Source organism: Rutidosis leptorrhynchoides, chromosome 10 (genome assembly GCF_046630445.1).
Source record: "Rutidosis leptorrhynchoides isolate AG116_Rl617_1_P2 chromosome 10, CSIRO_AGI_Rlap_v1, whole genome shotgun sequence".
Lineage (NCBI taxonomy): Eukaryota > Viridiplantae > Streptophyta > Magnoliopsida > Asterales > Asteraceae > Rutidosis > Rutidosis leptorrhynchoides.
This window is the reverse complement of record NC_092342.1, coordinates 290,839,388-290,852,085: the sequence shown is the minus strand read 5'-3', so window position 1 is coordinate 290,852,085 and position 12,698 is coordinate 290,839,388.

The following is a 12,698-nucleotide window of genomic DNA, read 5'->3' as shown; positions in this document are numbered from 1 at the left end:
TATACAAGTATGATAAATTTGACTAATTAGGAGACCAAGTATACTAGGATGAAAATCTCAAAACATCTTTATATTTGCTCTCGAAGGGGCAAGGAGTCAAACAGGTAGAACCATAGATACGGTAATTGTTAGTAAAAATGAAAGTCTGTCAAATGCGTTGATCAAGTTAAACATGTTCCTTCCCCCTATATATATATATATATATATATATATATATATATATATATATATATATATATATATATATATATATATATATATATATATATAAAAAAGAAAAAGTTATTCTTGATTGTGGTTAAAAGTTATTTATGGATATATATATATATATATACATATATACATATATATATATATATATATATATATATATATATATATATAATAATAATAATAATAATAATAATAATAATAATAAATATAAATTATAATACTACTCCGTTTATTAATATACGGAGCATCTGTGATACAAACACATTTAAGATTGCCATTTCCATTATTATTAGTTATTAACATATGAAACATTAAATAAATAGATATTTTATTTTTACTTTTTGAAAAGCTCATTAAAATTTTTAAACGGATTTATCTTTCTGTTCGCCGCAAGTTAGGTACCACCGCCATCACTGAAATGTCCCGTTCTTATTGATTAAAAACGTTCCATATTAATTGATTTCGTTGCGAGGTTTTGACCTCTATATGAGACGTTTTTCAAAGACTGCATTCATTTTTAAAACAAACCATAACCTTTATTTCATAAATAAAGGTTCAAAAAACTTTATGTAGATTATCAAATAATGATAATCTAAAATATCCTGTTTACACACGACCATTACATAATGGTTTACAATACAAATATGTTACATCGAAATCAGTTTCTTGAATGCAGTTTTTACACAATATCATACAAACATGGACTCCAAATCTTGTCCTTATTTTAGTATGCAATAGCGGAAGCTCTTAGTATTCACCTGAGAATAAACATACTTTAAACGTCAACAATGTGACGACCCGGAAATTTTCGACCAAATTTAAACTTAAATATTTATGTGATATCGACAAGATAAGCCAAAAATCAGTAATGTTGAGTCTCGAAAACTTTGAAACAGCTTACATGAATGCATTTACCCTTTTTACCATTCCTGATGATTCACGAACTATGGGATGCAATTAAATATATATAGTTACATAATGTAGGTATATACAATAAATAATAATGAATAAGTAAAATAATACAACTTATTAATATTATTAATAACAATATCATTATGAACATTATTATAACTATTAGTGTTATCATTATTAAAAATTGTTATTATTAGGATAATTATTATTAATAGATTTATTGTTATGTTATTATTATTAATAAAATTCAGTATTATTATTATTTATTATTAATAGAATTATTATTATTAAAATTAATTTTTATATAAATCATGAATAAAGCTGGATTCACTTTAACGTCCTTTTCATCTCTAAAACTTTAGTCTCTGATTGTAAAGTTGTTGACTCAGTCAGGCACAAACAAAATTTGTTTAAGATCAATATCAATTAACAGTATGAGTTGTTACAAATTACTATCAAGTCTTTATTCTATTTTATTTTTACCTGCTCCAAGTATTCTGTCAATTCACAATCTGATATAATCAAACAAATTCTCACAAGTTGTTACACATCATTTTCATAGTACCAATCTATTTTGTTCTTGATTGAAGAATCAGTGCAAATATCTATCTATCCTCTAGTACTTATACTACGTATGTAGAAATGAGTATGCAACGAGAATTAGACACCACACTAAAACATTCCCTTTTTCATATTCTTCTCTCTTCTTCTGTTAAGCACCCGGACCAACACCCTCAATTCATTTTTTTTTAAAACTATCTTCATTCGTCATCGAGCCACCAAGAAACACCACATCATCAACGACACCATGATCTTCAAATACCATCACACACCACCCTTGTCATTCCTTTTCTCCCTTTCTCGTTCCTTCGAGAACTCATAAACCATCAATACCATCATCAAATGATCACCAAGCATGAACTATCACCCGTGTGACTCGCTTGCTTGACAACCTCATCAAATCCACAAATAAATTCACCTTCGTGACTACGTACAACAATCAACCACTATCTTCGAACATCTTTGAACCCACTTGCAACTATATATTTTTATGACCTCCGTACTCGTTTCTGAAAAACACTACATCTTCGTATCCACCACCATAGAAAACGTGTAATACCATTTCTTTCTGTGTTTTGAACAAAACCGCCAAAGTTGGAACCATTTTCTTTACATATGATATTACATATAACGCATTATAAAAAAAAGATGATGGTGGAACCACATTAACACTTTATGGTCGACTAGTGGGTGAGATATCATTGACTATATGAATTTTTTTTTTTGCTGTATTCAATTGAAAACCACTTTTTTTTGTCGTTTAAAATGGTGTCTTCTTTTTCCTTGATTGCCGACAGCAACCTTCCACTTGTGATTAAACAATTCAAAGCCTAAAGATTCTATCTAATCCTTTAATTGTTTATTAATATGGGCCGTGATTTTCCTGGTTAATGGATTACCTTATTTCCAATACTATGTGGACTACAATCTATTTACTTTTGGGCCGTATGAAACCCATGAATTCCAAACCTATTTTCCTACCTTTTGGTTTCTGTTCAATGTCTGAGTTAACGAATGAGAAAACATTGTTTGCTGTTGCTACTGTACTTAATTTATGGCTGTTATAATGATAAAGAAGGAATGATGTACAAGATGATCATGAGTAGTGCAGAGGACGATGAATAATATAGCCAGAAGGGGATGATTAAATCATGATTTTATGTGAGAAAAGTAATAAAGAAAACGATGATGATTTACAATAAGTACACGAATAGGAAGATGATTACGATTCGATAAGATATTGATGGTGATGACTCGTCGATAGCAATAAATAATCACGATCATGAAATCAAATAGAATAAGGTTATTAGGGTATTGATTATGATAATGATATTTGATGATACGGTGATGACTTGATGATGATGATGAATCTAAAGATGATGATCATGATAATGAGATAGGATGATTCAAGAAATAATGAAAATAAATAATGATGATTTGGGTTAGGAATTATGTAGATGATGATGAAGAAGAAGCAGTCTGATATTAGGATAAAAGGAATTAATAGGGCAACTAAAATAGAAAACATGATAGCCCAGATGGTTTGGTGTGATGATGAAGTAACAAGAGGTCTTAGGTTCGAAACCATGCCACAACCATTTATTATTTTTTTCAACAGAAACTGTTGGGCCACTTAGGTTTAGATGGACTTGAAACTTGGGCCTTTTGTTGTTGAGCTTTACAAGGGTTATATATTATGTGTCGAGAGTTAATATAGAAAATCAAGGGTGGAAGAGTTGTTAAGGATGTATCGGGTTAGCAGGAGGTTGCGGGTTCGACCCTGAACTTGGGCATTTTTTTTAAGGGCTACTCCTTTGAGGTAGTATAGTTATTTATCATTATTATTATTATTATTATTATTATTATTATTATTATTATTATTATTATTATTATTATTATTATTATTATTATTATTATTATTATTATTATTGTTATTGTTATTATCATCCTAAGTATAATTAATGACACAATTAGTATTAGAATAGGTATTATTAGTATTACGACTAAGATTATTGATATTAGTAATATTATTAGTATCATTATTTTAAGAATTAACACTTTTATTAAAACTATCATTTTATATAAAATTATTATTTCTAATAATATTATTATTATTAATACTAGTATAAAAGTTATCATTTTATCATTAATATTAAAAGTATTATTTTAACTCTATTATCATTATTATTTTTTATCATTTCTAATATTATTTTAATTTTAACAAACAAAAGATATATATACATATACATACAAAAATGTATTAAATACATATAACTTAACAAAATTTATAGTTTTAGTTATTTTAAATATATAAAACATATAGATTATTAATATAAAAATGATATAACTAATGAATAACTATATATATAAAATTTGTTTGATTATTATTTTGTGTTAATATATATATAAATAATATAGGTTCGTGAATCCAAAGCCAACCCTACATTGTTCAGTTATTCAATGCCGTCATATGTATTTTTACTACAAAATACAGTATGGTGAGTTCATTTGCTCCCTTTTTACTCTTTACATTTTTGGAACTGAGAATACATGCGCTACTTTTACAACTGCTTTATTAAATGCTTTTGAAATAGATTTTGAACTGCGAATATATGAAATGCTTTTATAAATGTTTGACGAGATAGACACAAGCAAAACATTCCTCGAATGAATTATTATGCAGACAGAAGTTCTGCGAATTATTATTGAATTATGTAGACATGATAATTGCCACCATTGAATTATGTGGACATGATAATGCCACCATTGAATTATGTGGACATGATAATTTCCACCATTGAATTATGTGGACATGATAATTGCCACCAATTGATATGAATGTTATTTATCGAGAGAATGATTTTATACACAGGTTATGTGTATGATATTTTTATACACGAGATATGTGTACGGTTACTATGATTTATGAAAATGGTTTTGTACACAAGAAAGATGTACTGTATTTAAAAGATATAGCATGTACATTACAAGTGGGTATAGGATTCGGGTCCATTTGTACCATGCAGCATTTAAATCTTGTGGTCTATCAAAATGATGAATTTTATTGTTTTATGATAAACTTATGAACTCACCAACCTTTTGGTTGACACTTTAAAGCATGTTTATTCTCAGGTATGAAAGAAATCTTCCGCTGTGCATTTGCTCATATTACATGGAGTCGTTCATGGCATATAGAGGTCAGAACCTCGCAATGGGACCAACTGTTGAAGACTTCGTCCAGATGGATTAGGACGGGTCACTACAAATAAAAATGTTGGTGAGTTATAGGTTTAACCTATATATATCAAATCGTAACAATAGACCACAAGATTTCATATTTCAATACACATCCCATACATAGAGATAAAAATCATTCATATGGTGAACACCTGGTAACCGACATTAACAAGATGCATATATAAGAATATTCCCATCATTCCGGGACACCCTTCGGATATGATATAAATTTCAAAGTACTAAAGCATCCGGTACTTTGGATGGGGTTTGTTAGGCCCAATAGATCTATCTTTAGGATCCGCGTCAATTAGGGTGTCTGTTCCCTAATTCTTAGATTACCAGACTTAATAAAAAGGGGCATATTCGATTTCGATAATTCAACCATAGAATGTAGTTTCACGTACTTGTGTCTATTTTGTAAATCATTTATAAAACCTGCATGTATTCTCATCCCAAAAATATTAGATTTTAAAAGTGGGACTATAACTCACTTTCACAGATTTTTACTTCGTCGGGAAGTAAGACTTGGCCACTGGTTGATTCACGAACCTATAACAATATATACATATATATCAAAGTATGTTCAAAATATATTTACAACACTTTTAATATATTTTGATGTTTTAAGTTTATTAAGTCAGCTGTCCTCGTTAGTAACCTACAACTAGTTGTCCACAGTTAGATGTACAGAAATAAATCGATAAATATTATCTTGAATCAATCCACGACCCAGTGTATACGTATCTCAGTATTGATCACAACTCAAACTATATATATTTTGGAATCAACCTCAACCCTGTATAGCTAACTCCAACATTCACATATAGAGTGTCTATGGTTGTTCCAAAATATATATAGATGTGTCGACATGATAGGTCGAAACATTGTATACGTGTCTATGGTATCTCAAGATTACATAATATACAATACAAGTTGATTAAGTTATGGTTGGAATAGATTTGTTACCAATTTTCACGTAGCTAAAATGAGAAAAATTATCCAATCTTGTTTTACCCATAACTTTTTCATTTTAAATCCGTTTTGAGTGAATCAAATTGCTATGGTTTCATGTTGAACTCTATTTTATAAATCTAAACAGAAAAATTATAGGTTTATAGTCGGAAAAATAAGTTACAAGTCATTTTTGTAAAGGTAGTCATTTCAGTCGAAAGAACGACGTCTAGATGACCATTTTAGAAAACATACTTTCACTTTGAGTTTAACCATAATTTTTGAATATAGTTTCATGTTCATAATAAAAATCATTTTCCCAGAATAACAACTTTTAAATCAAAGTTTATCATAGTTTTTAATTAACTAACCCAAAACAGCCCGCGGTGTTACTACGACGGCGTAAATCCGATTTTACGGTGTTTTTCGTGTTTCCAGGTTTTAAATCATTAAGTTAGCATATCATATAGATATAAAACATGTGTTTAGTTGATTTTAAAAGTCAAGTTAGAAGGATTAACTTTTATTTGCGAACAAGTTTAGAATTAACTAAACTATGTTCTAGTGATTACAAGTTTAAACCTTCGAATATGATAGCTTTATATGTATGAATTGAATGATGTTATGAACATCATTACTACCTAAAGTTCCTTGGATAAACCTACTGGAAATGAGAAAAATAGATCTAGCTTCAAAGGATCCTTGGATGGCTTGAAAGTTCTTGAAGCAGAATCATGACACGAAAACAATTTCAAGTAAGATTTTCACTCGAAATAAGATTGTTATAGTTATTGAAATTGAATTAAAGTTTGAATATGATTATTACCTTGTATTAGAAAGATAAGCTACTGTAAGTAACAAAGGTTTCTTGATCTTGGATGATTATTTGGAATGGATTTAGAAAACTTGGAAGTAAACTTGCAATCTTGGAAGTATTCTTGATTTTATGAAACTAGAACTTTTGGAATTTATGAAGAACACTTGGAACTTGAAGATAGAACTTGAGAGAGATCAATTAGATGAAGAAAATTGAAGAATTAAAGTGTTTGTAGGTGTTTTTGGTCGTTGGTGTATGGATTAGATATAAAGGATATGTAATTTTATTTTCATGTAAATAAGTCATGAATGATTACTCATATTTTTGTAATTTTATGAGATATTTCATGCTAGTTGTCAAATGATGGTTCCCACATATGTTACGTGACTCACATGGGCTGCTAAGAGCTGATCATTGGAGTGTATATACCAATAGTACATACATCTAAAAGTTGTGTATTGTACGAGTACGAATACGGGTGCATACGAGTAGAATTGTTGATGAAACTGAACGAGGATGTAATTGTAAGCATTTTTGTTAAGTAGAAGTATTTTGATAAGTGTCTTGAAGTCTTTCAAAAGTGTATGAATACATATTAAAACACTACATGTATATACATTTTAACTGAGTCGTTAAGTCATCGTTAGTCGTTACATGTAAATGTTGTTTTGAAACCTTTAGGTTAACAATCTTGTTGAATGTTGTTAACCCATTGTTTATTATAACAAATGAGATGTTAAATTGTTATATTATCATGATATTATGATATATAATATATCTTAGTATGATATATATATACAGTTAAATGTCGTTACAACGATAATCGTTACATATATGTCTCGTTTCGAAATCATTAAGTTAGTAGTCTTATTTTTACATATGTATTTCATTGTTAATACACTTAATAATATATTTACTTATCATTTAACATAATTAACCAAGTGTATCAATATCTTAATATGATTCATATGTACCTAGTAAGACGTTGTTATAACGATAATCGTTATATATATCGTTTTCGAGTTTCTTAAATTAATAGTCTCATTTTTATGTATATAACTCATTGTTAAAATACCTAATGAGATACATACTTATAATAAAATCTTGTTAACTATATATATAACCATATATATGTCATCGTATAGTTTTTACAAGTTTTAACGTTCGTGAATCACCGGTCAACTTGGGTGGTCAATTGTCTATATGAAACCTATTTCAATTAATCAAATCTTAACAAGTTTTATTGCTTAACATGTTGGAAACACTTAATCATGTAAATAACAATTTCATTTAATATATATATATAAACATGGAAAAGTTCGGGTCACTACAGTACCTACCCGTTAAATAAATTTCGTCCCGAAATTTTAAGCAGTTGGAGGTGTTGACGTATCTTCTGGAAATAAATGCGGGTATTTCTTCTTCATCTGATCTTCGTGCTCCCAGGTGAACTCGGGTCCTCTACGAGCATTCCATCGAACCTTAACAATCGGCATCTTGTTTTGTTTAAGTCTCTTAACCTCACGATCCATTATTTCGACGGGTTCTTCAATGAATTGAAGTTTTTCATTGATTTGGATTTCGTCCAACGGAATAGTGAGATCTTCTTTAGCAAAATATTTCTTCAAATTTGAGATGTGGAAAGTGTTATGTACAGTCGCGAGTTGTTGAGGTAGCTCCAGTTGGTAAGCTACTGGTCCGACACGATCTATAATCTTGAATGGTACAATGTACCTTGGATTTAGTTTCCCCCGTTTACCAAATCGAACAACGCCTTTCCAAGGTGAAACCTTAAGCATGACCATTTCTCCAATTTCAAACTCTATATCTTTTCTTTTACTGTCCGCGTAGCTCTTTTGTCGACTCTGGGCGGTTTTCAATCTTTGTTGAATTTGGATGATTTTCTCGGTAGTTTCTTGTATTATCTCCGGACCCGTAATCTGTCTATCCCCCACTTCACTCTAACAAATTGGAGACCTGCACTTTCTACCATAAAGTGCTTCAAACGGCGCCATCTCAATGCTTGAATGGTAGCTATTGTTGTAGGAAAATTCTGCTAACGGTAGATGTCGATCCCAACTGTTTCCGAAATCAATAACACAAGCTTGTAGCATGTCTTCAAGTGTTTGTATCGTCCTTTCACTCTGCCCATCAGTTTGTGGATGATAGGCAGTACTCATGTCTAGACGAGTTCCCAATGCTTGCTGTAATGTCTGCCAGAATCTTGAAATAAATCTGCCATCCCTATCAGAGATAATAGAGATTGGTATTCCATGTCTGGAGACGACTTCCTTCAAATACAGTCATGCTAACTTCTCCATCTTGTCATCTTCTCTTATTGGCAGGAAGTGTGCTGACTTGGTGAGACGATCAACTATTACCCAAATAGTATCATAACCACTTGCAGTCCTTGGCAATTTAGTAATGAAATCCATGGTAATGTTTTCCCATTTCCATTCCGGGATTTCAGGTTGTTGTAGTAGACCTGATGGTTTCTGATATTTAGCTTTGACCTTAGAACACGTCAAACATTCTCCTACATATTTAGCAATATCGGCTTTCATACCTGGCCACCAAAAATGTTTCTTAAGATCCTTGTACATCTTCCCCGTTCCAGGATGTATTGAGTATCTGGTTTTATGAGCTTCTCTAAGTACCGTTTCTCTCATATCTCCAAATTTTGGTACCCAAATTCTTTCAGCCCTATACCGGGTTCCGTCTTTCCGAATATTAAGATGCTTCTCCGATCCTTTGGGTATTTCATCCTTTAAATTTCCCTCTTTTAAAACTCCTTTTTACGCCTCCTTTATTTGAGTAGTAAGGTTAGTGTGAATCATTATATTCATAGATTTTACTCGAATGGGTTCTCTGTCCTTTCTGCTCAAGGCGTCGGCTACCACATTTGCCTTCCCCGGGTGGTAACGAATCTCAAAGTCGTAATCATTCAACAATTCAATCCACCTACGCTGCCTCATATTCAGTTGTTTCTGATTAAATATGTGTTGAAGACTTTTGTGGTCGGTATATATAATACTTTAGACCCCATATAAGTAGTGCCTCCAAGTCTTTAATGCAAAAACAACCGCGCCTAATTCCAAATCATGCGTCGTATAATTTTGCTCGTGAATCTTCAATTGTCTAGACGCATAAGCAATCACCTTCGTCCGTTGCATTAATACACAACCGAGACCTTGCTTTGATGCGTCACAATAAATCACAAAATCATCATTCCCTTCAGGCAATGATAATATAGGTGCCGTAGTTAGCTTTTTATTCAATAATTGAAACGCCTTCTCTTGTTCATCCTTCCATTCAAATTTCTTCCCTTTATGCGTTAATGCATTCAAGGGTTTTGCTATTTTGGAGAAATCTTGGATGAATCTTCTGTAGTAACTAGCCAATCCTAAAAATTGACGTATATGCTTCGGAGTTTTTGGGGTTTCCCACTTTTCAAAGGTTTCGATCTTTGCCGAATCCACCTGGATACCTTCTTTGTTCACTATGTGATCGAGGAATTGAACTTCTTCCAACCAAAATGCACACTTTGAAAACTTAGCGTACAGTTTTTCTTTCCTCAATACTTCTAGCACTTTTCTCAAATGCTCTTCGTGCTCTTGATCATTCTTTGAGTAAATAAGTATGTCATCGATGAAAACAATGACAAACTTGTCAAGATATGGCCCACACACTCGGTTCATAAGGGCCATGAACACAGCTGGTGCGTTAGTCAATCCAAACGGCATAACCATAAACTCGTAATGACCATAACGCGTCCTAAAAGTAGTTTTTGGAATATCATCCTCCTTTAATCGCATTTGATTATATTCAGAACGTAAATCGATCTTCGAATAAACCAACGAGCCTTGTAGTTGATCAAATAAGTCGTCAATTCTCGGCAGTGGATAACGGTTTTTGATGGTAAGTTTGTTCAACTCTCTGTAGTCAATACACAACCTAAATGTACCATCCTTCTTCTTGACAAACAAAACATGAGCTCCCCATGGTGATGTGCTTGGTCGAATGAAACCACGTTCTAATAGTTCTTGCAATTGGCTTTGCAGTTCTTTCATCTCGCTGGGTGCGAGTCTATAAGGAGCACGAGCTATTAGTGCAGCTCCTGGTACAAGTTCTATTTGAAATTCAACAGATCGATGTGGAGGTAGTCCCGGTAATTCTTTCGGAAATACATCGGAAAATTCTTTTGCGACGGGAACATCATTGATGCTCTTTTCTTCAGTTTATACTTTCTCGACGTGTGCTAGAACAGCATAGCAACCTTTTCTTATTAGTTTTTGTGCCTTCAAATTACTAATAAGATGTAGCTTCATGTTGCCGTTTTCTCCGTACACCATTAAGGGTTCTCCTTCTTCTCGTACAATGCGAATTGCATTGTTATAACATACGATCTCTGCTTTCACCTTCTTCAGCCAGTCCATGCCAACTATTACATCAAAACTCCCTAACTCTACTGGTATCAAATCAATCTTAAATATTTCACTACCCATTTTAATTTCTCGATTCTGGCATATATTATCTGCTGAAATTAATTTACCGTTTGCTAATTCGAGTAAAAATTTACTATCCAACGGCATCAATGGACAACTTAATTTAGCACAAAAATCTCTACTCATATAGCTTCTATCCGCACCCGAATCAAATAAAATGTAAGCAGATTTATTGTCAATAAGAAACGTACCCGTAACAAGCTCCAGGTCTTCCTGTGCCTCTGCCGCATTAATATTGAAAACTCTTCCGAGGCCTTGTCCATTCGTGTTCTCCTGGTTCTGGTAATTTTTAATAATGTGGCCCGGTTTTCCACATTTATAACAAACTACATTGGCATAACTTGCTCCGACACTACTTGCTCCGCCATTACTCGTTCCGACACCATTTGTTCCTTTCGTTCTGTTAACCCCTGGTCCGTAGACCTCACACTTCGCCGCGCTATGACCATTTCTTTTACACTTGTTGCAAAATTTGGTGCAGAACCCTGAGTGATACTTTTCACACCTTTGGCATAGCTGCTTCTGATTGTTGTTGTTGTTGCGGTTGTTATTGTTGTTGGGATGATTGTTGTAGTTGCTGTTGTTGTTGTTGTTGTTGTTGTTGTTGGGCCGTTTGTTGTAGTTGCGATTGATGTTGCGATTGTTGGGATAATTGTTGCGATTATTATTGAAATTGCTGTTGTTGTTGTATTGGTGATTCTTATCACCGTTTTCCTCCCACTTTCTTTTGACTTGCTTCACATTGGCCTCTTCAGCCGTCTGTTCTTTAATTCTTTCCTCAATCTGGTTCACTAGTTTGTGAGCCATTCTACATGCCTGTTGTATGGAGGCGGGCTCGTGTGAACTTATATCTTCTTAGATTCTTTCCGGTAATTCTTTCACAAACGCGTCGATCTTCTCTTCCTCATCTTCGAACGCTCCCGAACACAATAGGCACAATTCTGTGAATCGTCTTTCGTACGTGGTAATATCAAATCCTTGGGTTCGTAACCCTCTAAGTTCTGTCTTAAGCTTATTGACCTCGGTTCTGGGATGGTACTTCTCGTTCATCAAGTGCTTGAATGCTGACCACGGTAGTACGTACGCATCATCTTGTCCCACTTGCTCTAGATAGGTATTCCACCATGTTAACGCAGAACCTGTGAAGGTATGCGTAGCGTACTTCACTTTGTCCTCTTCAGTACACTTACTTATGGCAAACACCGATTTGACCTTCTCGGTCCACCGTTTCAATCCGATCGGTCCTTCGGGTCCATCAAATTCCAAAGGTTTGCAGGCAGTGAATTCTTTGTAGGTGCATCCTACACGATTTCCTGTACTGCTAGGTCCAAGGTTATTGTTGGTATGTAGTGCAGCCTGTACTGCGGCTATGTTTGAAGCTAGAAAAGTACGGAATTCCTCTTCATTCATATTCACGGTGTGTCGAGTAGTCGGTGCCATTTTCTTCAAAATAGTCAAATGGAACAAGTTAATCATACAGAATATTAAGAGTAGTTAATAGT